General features: G+C 37.0%; 1 pseudogene; it reads right to left on the reverse strand.

The window, feature by feature from the left end:
- Window positions 1–17,688, reverse strand: part of LOC100622288 — a 184,453-nt pseudogene extending 166,765 nt beyond the window's left edge.

Genomic DNA, 21,373 nt, shown 5'->3' on the forward strand with positions numbered 1-21,373 from the left:
TAGAAAGAATAAGGCTTAACTATTTCAAAGGAGCAATAGTCCTTCAGGCAGGAATTAATCAGGCAGCTTTATCTAATGGGTAGAGTGTTTGTTCCTTTCTTTGGCTAGAGAAGGCAAGGGTTTTGCATTCCTAAGTAAAAATGCAAGGTCATGGATAAAAAACTTTTTAAAACATGTATCTTGGTTTGTATTAATAATGTAATTTTGTAAAATTTTGGCCAGATGGCTTCTTGCTACCTTGTTTGAAAAAAACAACAAAAAAACAATTTTTGATTATTTTTTTGAAGTGCCTTTGAATATATTTTTCTAGTTGAAACAAAACTGTAGCAAAGTCTAAATAAAGGTCAGAGCAATGGTGTTAGGGGATGGACTGGCTCACACATTTCCTTTTAAAGACATCAACTTCCCTATTCATTTTTTCCCCCTTCCTTTCCATAAAAGCTTCCAAATTATTTTTTTGTATTTTTTTAATAAAAGTATAGTTGAGTTACAGTGCTGTGCCAATTTTTGCTATACAGCAGAGTGACCTAGTCATGCACATATATGTTCCTTTTCTCATATTATCTTCTATCATTTTCTATCTCACGAGACTGGATACAGTTCCCTGTGCTGAACAGTAGGACCTCATTGCTTGCCCATTCTAAATGCAATAGTTTGCATCTACTAACCCCAAACTCCCTGTCCATCCCACTCCCTCCTCTTTCCCTCTTGGCGACCACAAGTCTGTTCTTTATGTCTGTGAGTCTGTAAAGCTTCCAAAATTGTAAGTTTCATTCCCTGGAATGAAGTTAGCATATTTTGGTTTCCTTTTAAATCTCTCTGTAGCTTCAGTCACAATTCCCACTCAATAAACAGTATGTGTTTTTTCACATTAGACAGATGCCACATCTTTCATACACAGGGTGCTATTGTTCTATTTTCTAATCCATCCCTGTCTGTGTCATCAATCTTGGCAAAGGAAGGCTGGATCTGTATGTACAACTAATTTGACTGTTTGACAGAACTGAGGGGCTATTACCTGCTTGCCGATAACTTGGTTAAATAACCAGCTGTCAAAATGATCACGCTGGCTGGGTGTTAAAGCACAGCAAGAGGGACTGAGAGAGGCAGTATTTTACTGCTAGATAAGGACTCTGGGTCCCATACAGAGATCAGTCCTTCCCCGGAAGAGCCTTTTAAGCACCACTTATTTCATGATTCAATGTCCTCATTGATTAAATGAGCATAATGGTGTTGGTGATTGGTTTTGGTTTTGGAAAATTGCTCTGCCCACATATTCACATGCTCATTCTTTTAATGAACACTTTCCCATCCACCGTCCATGTTACAGAGCGTGTGCCTGTTTCAAAGCACTCACCATTCAGTGCCAGGAGAGACGGGCTCCTTCTTCTCAGCCTCCATTACAAGCTTCACATGCTCTGCTCATCCCAAAGTGCCTGGCATGCACAAGATCCCCTCCTCTGTCTTTTTTTTTTTTCCTTCATGTTTTTTTTTTAACCTTTTCATTTTTAAATTTTATCAGGGTATAGTTGATTTACAATGTTGTGTTAGTTTCTGCACAGCAAAGTGAAGATACATATATGTATCTTATATCCATTCTTTTCCAGATGCTGTTCGCATATAGGTTTGTATAGAATATTGAGTAGAGTTCCCTGTGCTATACAATAGGTCATTGTTTTTCGTCTTTTTTTTTTTTTTTTTCTTTTTTAGCCACCTGAGGGCATATGGAGTTCCTGGGCCAGGGATCAGACCCAAGCCAAAATCTTGACCTAAGCCACAGCAGCAACTCAGGATCCCTAACCTACTGTACCAGGCCAGGGATCAAACCCCAAGGGCTCCAGAGACACCATGGATACTGTTGCACCACATTATGAACTTCTTATCTATTTTCTACATAGCAGTGTGTGTCTGTTAATCCGTAACTCATTTATCCACCCCCACACCTTTCCCCTTTTGTGATCATAAGTTTGATTGCAACATCTGTGAGTCTGTTTCTGTTTTGTAAATAAGTTCATTTGAACCATTTTAAAATTAGATTCCACATATAAGTGATCTCAGATGACATTTGTCTTTCTCTGTCTGACTTAATTCACTTCTTATTTTAAGTTTCTTCCCTCAGACATTTTCAGACACCAGATTGCCACCTCAATGCTAATGCCTCTAAAATTTGTCTCCTCCCCCAGGGACTTTTATGGATCCAACTGTCTTAAGAATGTTGCTGCAGGAGTATTTCTCAAGCACCTGGAACATGAGAATTTTTTTTTTTTTTAAGGTTTTATTCTCAGGTTTTATTTCTTTATTGTATGTAGGTATGTATGGCCAAACCTACAGCATATGGAATTTCCCAGACCAGGAGTCTAACTGCTGCCCTATATGACAGCTCATGGCAACACTGGATCCTTGACCCACTAAGTGAGGCCAGGGATCGAACCAGCATCCTCATGAATACTAGTTGGGTTCTTAACCTACTGATCCACAACAGGAACTCCTATTTATTTTTTATTAAAGTATAGTTGATTTACAGTGTTGTACCAATTTCTACTGTACAGCATAGTAACCAAGTCACACACACACATATAAATATAAATATAAATATATACACATTCCTTCTCTCCAAACTTGTGCTCCATCTGTCAGGTCCCATCTCAGTGAACAGCTCATTCACTGAGGCCATTGCCTGAGACTCACCCCAGGTCAACAGCTTTAACTCTTCCTCAGCCTCAGGTGCCACGAGGAATAAATTGCTCTGAAAACTGTTGTCCCTTAACTTGCCGCAGATCTACCTTCTTGTTTTACTCTCACTACCATCTTCTTTGTTACGGTTACATAATAACTCAATTTCAAGCAAGCCAAAATTTATTTGTGAACATAAACAACTTCAAATATAAAGAGGTCTTTACAGCCTGTTTTTGCCCCATCCATTGTCCACTGTGCAGAGAATAATCTTCCTCATGTGTTTTTTTAAATTTTAAAAAAAATTTTATTTTCATTTTTGGCCACCTCATGGCATATGAAGTTCCCAGGCCACAGATCTGAGGCACAGTTGAGGCAACACCAGATCCTTTAATGTACTGTGTTGGGCCAGGGATTGAACCTGCATCCTGGTGCTGCAGAGGGACTGTTGATCATGTTGCACCACAACCGGAACTCCTCCCACGTGCTTAAAAAATAGTCATCATTGCATTATATTTTTAAATATATTTACTATTTATGAAGACTTTGTCTCTCATCAGCAAAATCTCAAGTCAAAAGGTAAGTATAAATCCAAATTGCAAAATTTCTAGACAAAAAATTATAATGAAAACACTGTATTTCAGAACCAATGTGCTTCAAAAGAAATGTTCAGAGGAAATATTATTTTAAATGGTCATAAATAGATAATAAATAACAAGAGTGAAAAAATTAAGCATCTCATTAAAATTTAGAGAAAAAAATTGGAAAAGTAACACCCAAATTAAATGTTTTAAATGTTCTTAAGTTAGGTTGTGATGATGGCTGTAAAACTATAAATATAATAAATCTGAATTTAAAAACAAAACAAAACAAAGTAAACTGAGGAAGAGAGGAAATAATTGAAGATAAAATATAAATTAATTATTTAGGGGGAAAATCTAATAAGAAAACAAAAAAACTAATAAAATCATTTAGGGGAGAAACTAATAAGAAATAAATGCAAATAACTTATTTTTGTAGGAATATGTAATAAAATCTACTTCTCTGATAAAAAAGATAAAGCACAAAATAAACATAATCACTGAAACAGGAAGAGCAGAATAAAAAACATAAGGGGACTTTTTTCTCTGCAAACTCAAAGGAAATAAATAGCAACTGGATAAAATGGATGACATTTTAACAAAATACTATGTATCTAAAGTGTCTTTGAAGCTGAGCAGGACCCTTTGGGACTCCTAGACCTGGATACACATAACAAGATCTTTGAGCTTTTCTCCAGAACTAAAACCCCCACCTGATGGAAGATGTTAACTACTTGATGAAGCATTCTTCATTCCAGAGAGGTCACATTTTGATAGCCTTGAATCACAGAAGCCCATCAGAAGACTCACAGAAGCCTATGAAGAGACTCTCTGAGGCCAGATTAAAAGAATACAAGCCCTGTGCACATCCTGGTCCTTATCAGCAACCTTTCCCTTGAACATTGCTATAAAACTCCTCACCTAATCATTCCAAGTGGGGACACAGCTTTTGGAAGCTTGAGCCCACTATAGCCCCTTTTGCCTGGCAACGCAATAAAGCTTTTCTTTTTTCCTTCACTCAAAACTCTGTTTCAGAGATTCAGTTTGGCAGTGGTGCACAGAGGCTGGGTTTCCAGCAACATCTTTATGAGAGTAGAAACTGAAATATCAATTGTTGGAACGCTTCCCGTGGGCTCATCTCTACTCAAGCTTAGCTTAACTTAATCCAAAAATACCATATTTGTCTATTTGTTTATTCTTTAAGTTCTTTGAATACAGGACTATAGTTTGTTGCCTGTTTTATTTCTTTCACTGACCAAATTGCATGAACAAAAGTTTGAATAAATTCAATTAAAGAATTGCCCACAGTTAGTGATAAAACATAAATTATGCGTGATCCTAGGAAAAGCTATATCTTAGCATTCCTGTGGGAGGCAGAGGAGGAGTTCCCAAAGGATTTACTTCATTCTATCTTTTCCCTGTACTGCCTCTCATCCTTTCCTACAGAATAACTATCCATAGGCTTTTTTTCTTTTTAATCTTCTTTATGGAGACTAAAGTCTAAGTCTCATTAAAGAGGAGTTGAGTGTACATTTGGGAAAAGTATTTTAAGTCCCTTTAGATTTGCATGTAAATGGAGTCTTTCCCTCTTCCTAAATAATGAAATCCAGGGTATTTGTTTAAGGTAAGAAAGTAATGATCATTGATCAGGAACAGGCTATGTTCCAGGAACTTTGCCAAGTCTTTGGCATAAGTCATCTCTCCAAATAAGAAAGCAGATGCCCTAATGAGAAGAGAAAGAGTGTTCTAGTCTCAGTGATAGGCTGGGTGATAAGTGAAGAAAATATCCTTTTTTTTTTTTTTTTTTTTAATGTTTTAGCAGACACATCACCATTTGAGTTTACTTCAGAGTAAATAATTTTTATTGCTCTTTCACTGGACTCATCCAACAACTTCTGAGTTTCTCTTGCAGCTGCAAAACTCCAGGAATCATGAGAGGACAAAAATAGAGTTATTTGAGGGGAAAAAAAATAATTTAATCTCTTATATTACCAGATTTTTTTCCCTTGACTTGTCAGAGATCAAGGGAGTTTTGAAGTTCCCAGACATAGTGTTATGGAGACCAGACTAGTCTCCAAGCATCATTCAGAAATTTGTGGAACTGGAGCTTCAGGAAAGTGATCCTAACAAAGCTTCCAGATTAGTAGAGTAATGCGGAGTCACATTAGTGTGTGATAATGTGTAATCATGTCCCACCCTAAAAATAAAAATAAATAAATACATAAAATAAAAACCCTTCCTTTTATACCACAGGATACCATTGTCGATGCCTTTGGTTAATGCTCTAACAAAAACCTTGTTCTAGCATTACCTCACTATATTTTCCAGGTTTTAAAGTTGTTTTTAAAAGGTCTTTTATCCAGTTGTTTACAGTAGTTTTTAGCAGGTTTGCTCTTAGTGGCACAGCCCAATATTTGCAGAAAAGGAAGATACATATGCTAGCATCATTGGGACTTTTCATAAACTTTTCTTGCTTATCACAGTCAGTTCTTCCTTCATTCCAAGAAAAACAGGAATTTTATATCTTTGAATACAGCTTTGCTCTCTTTATTGAGATCTTTAATTCAGTGATTCAGTGATGAAAGTTATTAACAGGGTCTAGCCTTTGTCTTCCATCTCACTCACGGTCTCTTTGAATGTTTTAATCTCACTGATTTTGCAGGCATTAAAAGTTGACATATATTGTTGTTGTTATTATCATTATTTATTTGATTTTGTGAACTTGTTCACATTTAATATGACTTGAATCCTACAACTCATTTGAGACTTGGTTTTTTGTTTTGTTTTGTTTTTCTTGTTATGGTTGCATCTGCAGCAAATGGAAGTTCCCAGGCTAGGGGTCAAATCAGAGCTGCAGGGCCTGAGGACTATACCACAGCCACAGCAACGCCAGGCCCTTAACCCACTGAGCTAGGTCAGGGATCAAATCAACCTCCTCACAGAGGCAGTGTTGGGTCCTTAACATACTGAGCCATAACAGGAACTCTGAGATCTGATTTTCTTATCCAGTGAGTTAAAACTTGAGAAACTGGAAGACTAAAGTACAGATAGACAATGGCACAGGAAAGAGATAAGTGGCCGGATGGGGACAAATATTCTCTTCCTCAAACAGCAGTGAAAGGGATGAACTTGATTTGAGGCATGTGAGAAAAAGCCAGGTGGATGCAACTCTGGTGAGACTTTTCCTGAAAGAGCCCCCTGAAAGTTGAGGAAGAGGGGATCCCTCAGGATGAGCTGAGCCAGTGTGGTGGTGATGAACAATCATGTATGACCCTCCAGGAAAAGTCATCACCCAGGTCACAAGACTCACCATGGAATTTCCCAGTGTGAGATCAGAAAGAAAACCATGGAAGGACCTGGTGAGAGTAAAACCAACTCCAGATAACCGCATACCTCAGAGTGCCAGCCACTGCCATGGCTGATTACAAAGACTGTGTCCTCCCCTAAAGTTTCTTCTCACCTTCTTGAGGAGTCAGGTAAGAACTGTACCCAAGGTGATAGGGCCAGGATGTAGAAATAGAAGTTAAATCCAATATCAGTCAGTCTCAAATATCAAACAACAAAGAACCCTTCAATAATGCCACATTAATCTCTGTATATCCACTTCCAAGTCTCTCCTCTGATGTGTGGCCCTGGTCTTCATAAATGGCTCCTTCCTAAGGAGGTGGAGGAATGATGGAAGACTGGGAGAACCAAATTATCAGGAAAGGGTGTGACACCTTGCCCGTAGCACATCTGTCTCCTTGTTGAGAAGGTAAGCCTCATGGGGGCAGGACCAGGATCCTATTTATCTCTGAATTTCAGGTACAAGTTTTCTGCCTAAACTGAGGCATGCATTGCACAGTCTGTCTCTCCCTTGCAGGAGTACTGATCAGGTCCAGCATTTTGAAAGAAAAGAAATAGCACATTTGAATGATCTCAAACCCCTATACTTCCACCACACATTTACCAAAAAGAAGGAAGGCGATCCAGGGGACATGAGTAGCCAGGTATATTTTCCCTAGCCTGTATCTATGACATTTAGTGTCTTTGAAAGAACATCACATGTTTTTTTGTCCACACCCAGGGCATATAGAAGTTCTCAGACTGGGAACTGAACCTGCACCACTGTAGAGACAACACTGGTTCCTTAATCCACTGCACCACAGTGGGTGCTCCAGCATCACATTTTATCTGAAGTTAAAATATTGCTCCAAATGGAAGAGAAATTGCAATTTTAGAAATGAGTTGGGTTGGAGATCAACCCCCAATGAGTAAAGGATAAAGAAGATAAAAATTCTTTGAAGCACTCTACACTAGACAATTTTTTCTCAACTCATTTCTCAGAGTACAGCTTCAAAGAGTGACGCAGGGATGTGTCTAGCTTTCCCTTTTCCTTGAATTATCTGAAAATTACCTTTTGCAATCTCTACTCTGGGCCTTGAACTCATCAGGGTTCTGAAGTTGCTAAAAGGCATTCACTCTGTTATCTCCTGGCAAAAATAAAACAGCTCAGGTGTCCAGCAGCTGTTATCAATTATGACTGCTGAGGTTCCCCAGCCATGGGAAAAGGGAGCCTACTCTCTGATAGAGAAACATAAATGGTCCAAGCCAAGAGGCCTCTTGTATACATTTCAGAGAAAACTACTAATGGGGGAGTGATTTGCAGCAGTCAGAAATGTACTTTCTGCCCCCACTTCTCTCTTCTTCAAGGCTTGCAGGTGGCATATTTAGAGGGAAATCGCAAGCTGGGTGAGGAGCTGAGGTTGATTTGGTTGGGCTCTGCCATTTACCAGCTGTGTAACCTCAGGCAAATTCCCTCAACCTTGCATGTGTGTTTCTTTAACTGGAAAATAGAAGAAATTTATACCTGCTTCAAATAGGTTTCTGAGAAAATTAAATCAGGCACTGGTTTGTGGGACTCTGCCTCAGAGAAATAATCCATTGGGCTGGAGTGTTCCCCTTTGACAGTGTACCCAGACCTTCATGAACGATCATTTGTTTAGGTCATCAAGGCAGTTTCAAGACTCCTCGTTTACAATTCGTATTCTTCTACATGGAAGAATACATGAGGTAAGGGACATCATCCATGAATTTTAGGTGTTTGTTTGTTTTCTTTTTTAAGAAAAATTATTAAATTATATTTGATTTACAAAGCTGTGCCAATTCATCCATGTGTTTTTAATTATATCTAAAATTCTGTAACTATGTTATGTTGACAGATGTGAACTGGGTTCATCATGGTGATCGCTTCAAAATATATACAAACATCAAATGATATTTGTCTTTATCTGATTTACATCACTTAGTATGACGATCTCTGGTCCATATATGTGGAAGCTAAAACATGATATAAACGAACTTATTTTAAAAACAGAAACAGTCTTCACAGACTTTGACAACAAACTTATGGTTACCAAAGGGAAAACCCGGGGGGGGGGGGGACTAGGAGTTTGGAGTTGGCATGTGCACAATATTGTATATGGAATGACTGGTCAACAGGGGCCTACTGTGTAGCACAGAGAACTCAATATTCTGTGATCATCCATATGAGAATGGACATGTGTATCTGTTTAAATGGATTACTTTGCTGAAAAGCAGAAATTAATACAACATTGTAAATAACTCTACCTGAATAAAATTAAATGTATGTCTGGGGACACTATAGAATGATCTGTATGTGGAGAAACATTTTATTAGTACCTGATGAATTAAGAGGGTTTATATTTTCACGCAGAGGATACCATTCAAATGATGAATGTGAGTCAAAGACATCAGATTTTATCCTAAGAAGTATTTTTTCCTTTATCAGTGGGTGAAGGGGAGCGGTCGCAACTTCCAATTATAAAACAAGTCATTCATAGGGATATACAGTGTGGTGACTACAGTTAATAACACTGTGGTGTATATTTGAAAGGTGCTAAGAGAAGATGTCTTCCAAGTTCATATGATAAGAAAAAATTCTGTAACTATGTGTGTTGACAGGTGTTAACTGGATTTACTGCCATGATCATTTCAAAATATATACAAATATAGAATGATTATGTCGTACACCTGAAACTGATATAATATTATATGTCAGTTATATCTCAAAAAAAAAAAAAAAAACCCTGATAGTGCACTTTATTGAAACTGAGGCTCTTACCCTGGCCTCTCAGACTCTATCTGGCTCCATTTGATATCTTATTCTACCACACTTTACAATATAGGAAACTTATATCTGCTGTGCCCCATTTCTAGAAATCACTGTCCCCAAATCTTCACATAACTGCCTTGTTCTCAGCTCTTCATACTCATTTCAAATACTCTTTGATGACATTTTCTCAACCCATCCAACAAAAACTGATTTGTCACTTTACCAGGGCTTATTTTCATCACAGCCTTGTGAATACTTGACTTTTTTTTTTCTATTTTATTCATTTAGCCTATTGTTTTTCTACTCAAAAAATTAGGTGTACTACAAGTAAAAATATGTAAGTTCTCAAAAAAAAAGTCAGGCAGTTTATTGTTGTCTCCAAATTTCCATGAATTTATAAAACCATTTAATCTGTGGAAATCCATTTGCTAAACCCACATTTTGAGAATGTAGACTTTTCGAAGCATGATTATGGTGAAATGGTAGCAAAACTGACAGGTCTACTGCTTTTAAAACAGTAAAATCAGCTCTCCCTAATTTTCTTCACAGGTAGAACACAAAAACAATAGTAACAAAGGAAAACAACAGCAGAAAGTTCCTTTTTTCTTGAAACTATAAACCATAAGGTATGGAATGCACTGGAGGATAAAAAGAAAAGTGATGTTGTGGCTTCCCAAGTGGGACAATGTCTGGGGACACACATTCACGATGCTTCCCGGGGTGGGAAAATGTCTGGGGAAACATTCATGATGGCAGTGGAAACTGAGGAGCAACACTTACAAGCTCATTTTGAGACAATGGGAGTGAAAATGAAAGCTTTTATGGAACTAGTTTGGCACCAGGAATAAGTATAGGGGGCAGTGTATAAACACACTATCTTTATAAGAGAGAGCCTTTGTGTGAAGGGTGCAGTGGGGAGTGAGAAACACAATGCATTATGAAGAGACCCCAATCTGCTCTGCTCAGTTAACTAAGGGCTCACTCACACAGGCAACGAAAACCTATTAGCCTGCACCACAGTATTGGATTTTCCTATGTTCCTCCCACAAATGTGGTTCAGAATATCTCATCCGATTCAAGATGAATAATAATAATAAGTACTAGATTTATAATAATATACTACAATTAACACACATATGTATACATATTTACCGGGGCGGGGGTGGGGGGATGCTGCCATGGAGTGGGTGAACGCTTTTGCCATTACTATAAAGTAAAAGGAGAAAAACCTTAATAAAGTATTCTCTAAAAAAAAAAATAATAATGACATATACCAACAAAAATATTTAAGGAGGAAAACTGTAAAACTAAAGAATGACATGTGTGGAGTTCCTGTTGTTGCTCAGTGGGTTAAGAACCTGACATAGAGTCATTGAATATGAAGGTTCAATCTCTGGCTTTGCTCAGTGAGTTAAGGATCCTCCGTTGCTGCAAGCTATGGAATAGGTTGCAGATACATCTTGGATCTGGTGTTGCTGTGGCTGGCATCTGCAGCTCTGATTCAAACCCTAGCCTGGGAACTTCCATATAGCACGGGTGTGGCCATAAAAAGAAAAAAAAAAAAAGAAGGTGTGTAGCACAACTAAACAAAATACAACAAAACAAAGCTAAAGTAAACTAAAAAAGAGAAATTAAAAAGTAAAACCAATACAAAAATAAAGATAATTTTGAAAGTAGTATGTAGTGCAGAACAGACATTAAAATATAACAAAAATGGAGGCTTCTATATGGAGCACAGGATTAAGAAAAATAAGGAGAGGGTTAAACGAGTTAAAAGTAGCTGAAATGATAATACAATATGGAACTGAAATAATAATAACAGCTATAGACAGGTTTTTTTAAATAAGATAATCATATGAAATGATAGATACATTAATTAGCTTCATTGTAGTATTAATTCACAATGTATATATATCAAATCATCACATTTTACACAGTAAATGCATACAATTTCTTCAGTTATATCTTTTTTTTTTCCCACAGCATATGAAAGTTCCTGAGCCAGGGACTGAATCCATACCTCAGTTGCAACCTATACAGTAGCTGCAGCAATGCCAGATCCTCAACCCACTCTAGCAGGCTGGTAATCAAACCCGTACCTCTGCAGCAACTGAAGCCTCTGCAGTCGGATTCTTAACCCACTGTGGCACAGCAAGAACTACAGAAAACAGATTCTTATAATAGATGTTCCTGAAGAAAATAGTTGTTTCTGAAGAGTACAAAAGAAACATAAAAATGAAGGTATCATTTAATATTTTTCCCAGATATAAAAGAAAAATTCATTTCAGATATTAAAGAGTGCATTGAGTACTGGAAAAAACTGACACACAATGATTAACCCTGAAAAATATCCTAATAAAGTTACTAAACAGTAAATTAATAAAAAATCTTTTAAGCTGGCATTTCTAGCACTGGTAGTAAACAGTACAGAAATTCCTAAATTTGATGTGAACAAAAATGCCCCCCTAAATTCTTACATGAACAGAAAATTATTTATGAATAGTAGAGCAATTCCTAATTCTTATATGAACAAAAATGCCCAAAGAATTTTATACCAGACTTAAAAGGGTTTAAGCATGAAGGCAACAGGCACACATTGTTCAGAATTTCCAACAACACAATAAAGATTTCTAATGAGTCCTTCTTAAGGAAAATGTGATGGAAGGAACTTAAACAGGACAAAAGATGGATAGAGAAATTGTATTATGGAGTTAGTGCTGAGCATTGATTCCATTTGATGATAGGATAAAGACTAAAATAAATGTGGAATTATGACTTTAATACAAACTTTGAACATTAAAAATCTGGTGTTACAATTGTATAAACTAACAAGTCAATGACAGGGAAAATGTATATAGTAGTATAAGTACGAAATTTTCTCATATTTTATGAAAAAGGGTCAAAAAACTTACCTGAAGCACATAAAACTATTGAGAACATTTAAAGGCATAAATAACACACACACACACACACACACACACACACAATAATCACTTAAAATTTGGAGATGAAGAAAGTGAGGGGTAGAAGCAGAAAATGTGGACAGAGTTCCCATCGTGGCGCAGTGGTTAACGAATCCAACTAGGAACCATGAGGTCGCGGGTTCGATCCCTGCCCTTGCTCGGTGGGTTGAGGATCTGGCGTTGCCGTGAGCTGTGGTGTAGGTTGCAGACGCAGCTCGGATCCCACGTTGCTGTGGCTCTGGTGTAGGCCGGTGACTACAGCTCCAATTCGACCCCTAGCCTGGGAACCTCCATATGCCGCGGGAGCAGCCCTAGAAAAAGCAAAAAGACAAAAAAAAAAAAAAAAAAAAAAAAAAAAGAAAAGAAAAAGGAAAACGTGGACACATTTTTTTCTATTATTTATGGAGAGAAGTATTAGAACATGTTTAATGAAAGAGAGACAAATGCAATGCATATAATGTCATCATGATAAAGTTAGCAACTAACTAAACACATAAGGACACAAGATCTCAAATGCAAGAAATCAAGTACAGAGGCAGGAATTTGAAAGGAGCCAGGGTCAGACCCATCTGTGATCTTGGAGACCCTCCCAGACAGGCAGACATAAAAAAGAATGAAACCGTGTCATTTGCTACAACATGGATGGACCTAGAGGTTATTATGCTAAGCGAAGTAAGTCAGAGAGAGAAAGATATAGTACATGTATGATTTCACTTATATGTGGAATCTAAAAGAAAACAAATGTAGAAACATAAAAAAAGAAAAAGACTCAAAGTCAAAGAGATGGTGGAAAGGGATGAGTGAATTCTGTGAGGAAGATTAAGAGGTACAGATTTCCAGGCACAAAATAAACGAGTTACAGAGATGAAATATACAGCATGGGGAATATGGTCAATATTATTGTAATAACTTTGAACAGTAACAGACGGAAACTAGACTTATTGTGGCGATCATTTGTAATGTACAAAAACATTGAATTACTATGATGTATAGTTGAAATTAACAGTGTTATAGGTGAATAATATTTCAATAAAAATAAATATAGAAAAATGAATATAAAATAATATGCATCAAAATTAATGAGACATAAAAAGTATTCAAAGGAATATCTTTAGTCTTAAATAATCAGTAATTAAGAACAAATGCAAGTGAACTAGTTCCCATAACCCTGGAAAATATCAGAATAAAGAAAATGAAAATTTCAAACTAGAGATAAATAAAAATTAATGAACTAGAAAAGAGAAGAATAAAAACAAAAATAAATAAGGCCCTGGGAAAATGAATCATGACTTATCCTAACCAAAGTTAAAGGAAAAGACAAAAACAAAGCAAAATAAATAAAGTAATAATACAAATTTCTGAGATGAAAGTAATGATGATGCAGAGGAAATATAAGATTTATATCATATTCAACGCTATAGAAATAGAAAAAGGGCAAAGTTATGCTCATGATGGAATATGTAAACTCCCCCCCCAAAAAAAAAAACTGAAGAAAAATAGGGAACCTAAAGAGATAGAAAACCAAAGTTACTTAAAAACAATTAAGATATGGGGAAAGTGGTTAAAAGATTCCTCTGTCAAAGAAAAACACAGCAAAGACAAACAGTAAAGAGGCAAACTATTTCACAGGGGATTTTCATTTAATATTTAAGGAACCATAAAAACAACGAAGAAAATCCTCTTATTTATTTACACTCTTCCGTGTTGTAGGAAAAGAGAAGTTCAAATAACTTTTGTGAAGTTAGCAAAATATTGCTACCAAAATTCAACTAAGATGACATCAAAAGGAAACCTAACATCAATCTCTTGTTTAAATATTGATTTTTAAAAATCCCTAAACAAAGTAGTTGCAAATTCTGGCAGTTCACTTAAAAACGAATTCAAGTAGGTCTGATGCCATGAAAGCTGATATGCTAATATTAGAAAACATGCCAGCCTAATTCATTTGATTATACATCAAAAGTGAAAATGGTCATCAAAAACTCAGCAAAAGTTTTTGATATAAATTGGCATCAGTTCTTTGCAAAGTTCCTCAATAACACCATATATTAGTGACATACATTTATTGAGCTCATACTATATGCCAGACACCATTTCAAGAGCTTTGTGTGTATTAACTCACTTTATCACTTATGGCAACAACTTCACCAAAAAATAACAGCTGGCTACCTCATGAACATGGCCATATAAATTCTTCATTGCAATGAGTTTACAATAACCCAGGCACTCTTCCAGGCAATATTCTTTACATACATTATCTTTGAATCCTCATGACATCCTATGAGGTAGATATTACTATCCTTTCTTTATACACATATGCACATGTGTGGAACCATACATAATATATCAATTTAAAAGCTTCCCTCTGGGTGTAATCAGGAGGCATTTAATCAAGAGTCTTCTCACTAGAGGCAGGAAGCATGACTGTTATTTCACCAGATTCTATAGCTCCCAGTAAATACAATTACGCAAGAAAGGAATAATACACTTGGAAAAAACTCCAAATGGTGGCAAAATCATTTGCAAAGTTTTAACTTTATATATGGAACATCTGCAAGATTCAATCGAAAAAACTCATTTAAATGTTCAAGTGATCAAGAAAAATTCACAACAATTATTGTAAATTTAACATATAGAAATAAATATTTTCTTACTAACTGATTGGAAGAAATAATGGAAGATAAAACTACATTACATCAGGATTAACAGTAAGAAGTGGTGGGGAACTAGATTTAGACTGGTAGATACTAGGTCTAAATGAAAATAAGGTCTATATTGAAAATGGTAATGAGTGTCATAAACACAAAAATAACAAAGACTTCAACCAAGAGGAAGTCTTTCTATATTTAAAGAAAACAAACTTTATTTATTTATTTATTTATTTATTTATTTATTTATTTATTTATAGCTGCACCTGCAGCATATGGAAGTTCCCGGGCTAGGGGTCGAATCAGAACTAGAGCTGCAAGTCTACACCACAGCCACAGCAACATGGGATCTGAGCCACATCTGAGACCTACACCACAACTCACAGCAATGCTGGATCCTTAACGCACTAAGCGGGGCCAGGGATTGAACCCTCATCCTCAGGATACCAATCAGGTTCATTGCCACTGAGCCATATTGGAACTCCACAAAATCCATTTAAATTAATTCTGTAAACATGAATTTAAAATAAAAGTTACCAACTTGTTTTTGAAGAAAAGCTGTTTTCAAAGTCCTCATAAAATCCTTACAAGAATGGCCTGAAAATCAAGAAAAATAAGAGTAATGTGAGATAATTAGTTCTATTTGATAGTAAACATAATGTATACCTTGTAAAGAGTGTGAATCTTTTTTTCTCTTTTTTTTTAATGATTGCACCTGTAGCATATGGAAATTCCCAGGATAGAGGTCGAATCAGAGTGAAAGTTGAAGCCTATGCCACAGCCACTGCAACTCCATACCCAAGCCACACTGCAACTTATGCCATAGCTTATAGCAGCATTGGATCCTTAACACATTGAGCAAGGCCAGGGCTCAAACCCACATCCTCACAGAGACAATGTTGGGTCCTTAACCCACTGAGCTACCATAGGAAATCCCAAGAGTGTGATTTTTGCATAAACATACAAATAAATGGAAAGTTGACAAGAAAGCTAAAATATTGCTATGAGCATCCAGGTAGCAAAGGACAATTCAATTTCCCTCTCCACACTTTATGTTCCTTTATTGGAGAATGAAGTTAATGATAATAACTGCCAGGTTACTGTGAACAAGCACTCTATACAGAAAAGGTAAATCTTAATCCCAAGTGAATATCTATTATTGTAAAACAAGACATTGTACTTTCTGTTATAGAAGTGGCCAAATCCAATCAACCTGCCAACAGATAGCTGACTAATTACTCCAGGAATTGTGCCACATCAGGGATGTAGTGTTGGTTCCAACTGTTGGCAGACTTGGAACTCAGTGGTGTAGAGCCAGGTTGTCCTTGGTGAGTGGCAATCTTTGTATCTGAGCTCATGCATAACCTCAATCATGCAACCATGATTATTTAACTCATGCACCCGTTGGGCAATGACAAGGGTAGCTGCAGGTAAAGGCAGGCTTGTATCCACAAAATGAGTCATGTTCTTCACTTGATTTTAAAATCCTCTTCTTTTAAGGTCACCCTTTTATAAGCAATTGAGTGGGATACAAATAGCTTCCTATTTTCCCCCATTCAGAGTGGCCTATCCATATGTCTCTTACCATGATCTTCTTGTCACCAATTTTCCATCTTGCGACTTCCAAGTCTGTGACCATCCAGGTTTTGTCCACAGTCCAATAATTAGTATATAATTGTATGTCTGGGCTTCCCAGATGAATGAACAACCAGTGCATCAGGTGTCCTGCCCAAGGTTCTTCCCATTAGAAGGATTTCCCTTTATCATTATCTTTCAGGGATGTCCCAGAAAGATGCTGTCCACTTCTGGGTGGTACCTGAAAATTATGCAGAGCCATCTGCAAACCATGCTCATGTGTTTTCTTCCTCTGTCAACTGATCTTGGGGAAGTTCCCATGTGGCAACAAGTGCCAGGTGGGAGAGAGAAGGTAACATAACAGAATTGAGGACCATGGGCATATGAGCCACTTCTTCATGTAACATACTTGTACCTTCAGGCTCAGCTTGGTTCTGATTACATATATACCTCTTCGTTTGATGGCAAAGTGATACTGTTCATGCCCAGCTATATGGCTTAGTGGGTCAGATAATATCTAGTTCATGATGAGCATCTCAGGTTGAAGTTGGTGGACCACATTTGATTGATTTAGTAGGCTTCTCATCATCTAGTCTCTACTAAGGCTCAGTAGCAGGGTGAGAGCTATTTCAGAAAATAGCTGTCAGTTTCAAAAAACCAAGATCTAATTTTTGTTCTCTCAAAGGAAGCGAGATTACCCACAGAAGATGATAGGGCTTTGCTCCACAATCTATTGAGGGCTATTAAAGTTTTTCTACAGTGGCCCTATCTGCCCCTGACACTTCAAGCACCATCAGATCTGTTGTATCATATGGACACTTGGAATAGCAGTTTGTATAGTAACTTGGCCCAGTGGCAGAACTTTCTCTTGTTTGGGGATTTAAATGAAACTAGCAGCTTTTCAGTTACTTGGTAAATGAGCCAGAGTAACATACTCAGACGGGAAATATGTTGCCTCAAAAATCCAAAGAAGCCCTTTGGGTATTGTGCCACTTGTTCATTTGTAGGAAGAGACAGATACAACAGTTTATCCTTTACCTTAGAAGGACTATCTTAACTTTCTCAAACCACTGGGCTTCTAAAAGTTCGCTGAGGTAGAAGGCCCCCAAATTTTTGTCAGATTTATTTCTCATCTTCCGACATGAAAATGCATTACCGGTAAGTCTAGAATAGTGGATCTTTTTTCCTCACTATATCCAACCAGAACATCATCAATATAATGGACTAATGTGATATTCTGTGGAAGGGAAAGGCAATCAAGACCCCCAAGAACTAAACTGTAACATAGAGCTAAAAATGTGATAGACACTTGAGGCTGGGCAATAAGAATGTGTTGATGGCCTTGCCAGATAAAGGAAAACTGCTTCTGATAGTCTTTTCTAACAGGTATGGAGAAAAAAGACATTTGCCAGATGAATAAGTAGATACCAGGTACCAAGGGACAGGTTAATTTGCCTAGAAATGAAACCACATCTGGCACAGGAACTGCATTTGGAGTCACCACCTTGTTCAGCTTGTGAAAATCCACTTTCATTCTCCAAGATCCATTTGCCTTCTGCAGAGTCTAAATAGACAAGTTGAATGGGGATGTCATGGGAATCACCATCCCTGTAACTTTCACATCTTTGATGGTGACACTGATCTGTGCAATCCTTCATGAATGGGGTATTGCTTTTGGCACTCTTTTCCCAGGTAGAGGCAGTTCTAATGGCTTTACTTGGTCATTCCCAACATATGAGCTTTCATTCCATAGGTCAGGGAGCCAATGTAGAGATTCTGCCAATGGCTGAGTATGACTATTCCAAGTAAGCCCAGGAAGGATTCATGGACTCACTGGATCTGAGCTAAAACTTCATTGATAACCTGACCTCCACAAGTCCCACTGATTGGTAGGCTACAGTGATGTTTTGGATTCCCTGGAATTAATATCAGTCCAGAATCAGTATTCAGTAATCTTTGAAAGGTCTGATCCTTATCCCCAGTACAAAGTCACCATGCTAAAAGATCATAACTCCCTTTGGGTAAGACTGATAGAAAGATTGAGTATAAATTTGTAAGTTGATATAACAACTATGGAAACAGTATGGAAGTTCCTCAGAAAACTAAAAATAAATTACCATATGATCCAGTGATCCCATTCCTGGGCATATATTCAGGCAAATCTATAATTCAAAGATATACATGCACTCCTATGTTCATAGCAACACCATTTACAATAGCCAAGACAGAGAAACAACCTAAATGTCCACTGACAAATGAATGGATTAATCGGATGTAGCATACATACACACATATAGAGAGTGGAATACTATTCACTCATAAAAATAGAAAAATTAATTCCATTCACAACATCATGAATGTGTCTAGAGATTATCATGTGAAGTAAGTCTGAAAGAGCAAGGCAAATAACATACAATATCACTTATACATGGACTCTAAAATATGGCACAAATGAACCTATCTATAAAACAGAAACAGACACACAGACATAGAGAACAGACTTGTGGTTGCCAAGGGGGGTGGGAAGAGGGAGTGGGAAGAACTAGGAGTTTGAGGTTAGTAGACACAAACTATTGCATTTAAAATGTATAAACAGCAAGGTCCTACGTACAGCACAGGGAACTATGTCTAATCTCCTGGGATAGATCATGATGGAAAATAATGCATAAATGAAAATAATATAAAAAGGATATCTATACACACACATATATATGTGTAACTGAGTTATTTTCCTGTACAGCAGAAATGGGCACAATATTGTAAATCAACTATAAGAATTCGTAAGATACTCACCTATTTCACTTCTAAGAACATCATGATCAACTAATCAAGACTATAGGTTTTCTGAGCCAGACATTGCTGCTTTAACTCTGCTGTTGACTCTGATAATTATTCCCATCATGCCCTCAGCCACTGATTCCATCATTTGTCCCTTTTACCCCAGAATACAATTATTTTCATTGCATTAAGTTTTCCATTGCATTTAGTGGCAACAGTTCTCACAATTTTGGGTCTAGCAGAAAGAGTAGAATAGTTCTCAACAGTGAAAAGCTGAAAGCATTTCTGCTAAGATCAGGAGCAAGACAAGGATGTCCACTGTCATCATTGTTATTCAACATAGTTTTGGAAGTCCTAGCCACAGCAATCAGAGAAGAAAAAGAAATAAAAGCAATCCAAATTGGAAAAGAAGAGGGAAAATTATCACTGTTTGCAGATCAAAAGATACTATACCTTGAAAACCCTAATGACACTACTAGAAAGCTGTTAGAGCTTATCAATGAATTAAGTAAAGTTGCAGGACACAAAATTAATATATAGAAATCTCTCACTTTTCTACACACTAGCAATGAAATATCATAAAGAAAAATTAGGGAAACAACCCCATTTAGCATTGCATCAAAAGAATAAAATGCCTAGGAATAAACCTAACTAAAGAGACAAAAGACCTGTACTTTGAAAACTATAAGATGCTGATGAAAGAAATCAAAGATGACACAAACAGATGGAAAGACAAACCATGCTCTTGGATTGGAAGAATCAATATTGTTAGGACTACACTGCCCAAGGCAATCAATATATTCAGTACAATCACTTATCAATCTACCAAAGACATTGTTCATAGAACTGGAAGAGATATTTAAAAATTTGTATGGAACCACAAAAGACTCTGAATGGCCAAAGTGATATTGAAAAAGAAAAATGGAATTAGAGGAATCAGGCTCCCTGACTTCAGACTATACTACAAAACTGCAGTTATCAAAAGAATATGGTACTGGCACAAAAACAGAAATATAAATCATTGAAACAGTATAGAAAGCCAAGAAATTAACCTATGCACCAATGGTCAATTAATCTACAACAAAGGAGGCAAGAACATACAGTGGAGAAAAGACAGTCTCTTCAATAAGTGGTGCTAGTAAAACTGGATAGCTATATGTAAAAGAATGAAATTAGAACATTCTCTAACACTATACATAAAAATAAACTCAAAATGGGTTAAAGACCTAAATGTAAGCCAGACACGTAAAACTCCTAGAGGAAAAACATAGACAGAACAATCTTTGATAGGGGATGACTGGTGCCTCTGCTTGGGCTGTGGACGCCTTGGGGACCATGGCGAGAGATGCTGCAGGGAACACCTGGTCCACAGCCCTCTGGGAAGCTCCCTGCTAGGACAACATGCCACAGAGGCCCCCGAGCAGCATGGTCACACCATCTGCACTTACTTTGTTTTCCAATGTTCATTGCAGCACTATTTTCAATAGTCAAGACACGGAAACAAATGAAATGTCTATTGACAGAGGAGTGGATCAAGAAGATGTGGTACATATACACAATTGAATATTAATCAGCCATTAAAAGGAATGAAATACTGGCATTTTTGGCAACATGGATAGACCTAGAAATAACCATGCTAAATGAAGTCAGTCATACAATGAGACACCAACATCAAGTGCTTTCACTGACATGTGGAATCTGAAAAAAGGACAGAATGAACTTCTTTGCAGAACAGATACTGACTCACAGACTTTCAAAAACTTATGGTTTCCAAAGAAGACAGTTTGGGGGGTGGGGGGATGTGTTGGGATTGTGGGATGGAAATCCTATAAAACTGGATTGTGATGATCATTGTACAACTATAAATGTAATAAATTCATTGAGTAATAAAAAAAGAAATTGCAGAAATATCTTGCTTGATCCAATATACTAGAATAAGGTCAATAAAAAGAAAAATAGACCAATAGAACCTAATTAAATTTAAAATCTTTTATACAGCAAAGGAAGCCACATACACAAACACACAAAAAAAAGACAACC

This window comes from Sus scrofa, chromosome 15 (assembly GCF_000003025.6).
Source record: "Sus scrofa isolate TJ Tabasco breed Duroc chromosome 15, Sscrofa11.1, whole genome shotgun sequence".
Lineage (NCBI taxonomy): Eukaryota > Metazoa > Chordata > Mammalia > Artiodactyla > Suidae > Sus > Sus scrofa.